Raw genomic sequence first — 727 nt, forward strand, 5'->3', positions numbered from 1 at the left:
TTTCATTTCATTCTAGATTGAAGGAAAGCTCTCAGGTGCATGATCTCCTGTCTAACATGATAGATACCTGGTGTTCCTTACGCCACTCGGATCAAAATATCCTAGTGGAAGGAGTAGAACAGCTCAGTATTAGTTCAGATCTAGCAGCCACCGCTATCAAGGCACTAGAAATGAGTGCCCAATGCTACAAGAAGATTGCCGACTTCAAGAACGTACATTCCTTTGTTCTCGTTCACAACAAGATACTGTCACTGTATTCATCTTGGTAAGAATTCATTGGGATTTTGTCAGAAATAACACCTATTTTAATGCAATAAATGGGGCTTGTCCCATGGATTTATAGAAAAGAACCTCCTCTCACTCATTTGAGAACTGGACCACAATAAGACAGCACTACAGGTTAGGTCGTAAAGAACAAACAAAGAAAGTTCTAAATTTTAACTTGGTGATTTTGAATTTAGTTTGCCTGTAAGCTCTCTTGTCTGTTTGTTCCACCATAACTCTCGGACACCTTGTCAGGTTTGGATAAAATTAGGCTAAAATGTTTAACACATGGAAAAAAAATATAGGGGCCTCTAAAACGCCCAGTCCAATATTATTAATTTTTTTAAAAGATCTTTGAACGGCGCGAACGACTGCATGGTTAAGCGCAAAAAAAAAAAAAAAAAAAAAAATTTTGGAAGGGGGAGGGTTTGGTTAGTTTCGTTTTCTGTAATCTCTCTCCTTT

The sequence above is a fragment of the Diaphorina citri genome, unplaced genomic scaffold (genome assembly GCF_000475195.1).
Source record: "Diaphorina citri unplaced genomic scaffold, Diaci psyllid genome assembly version 1.1 scaffold94355, whole genome shotgun sequence".
In the NCBI taxonomy this organism is placed as follows: Eukaryota; Metazoa; Arthropoda; class Insecta; order Hemiptera; family Psyllidae; genus Diaphorina; species Diaphorina citri.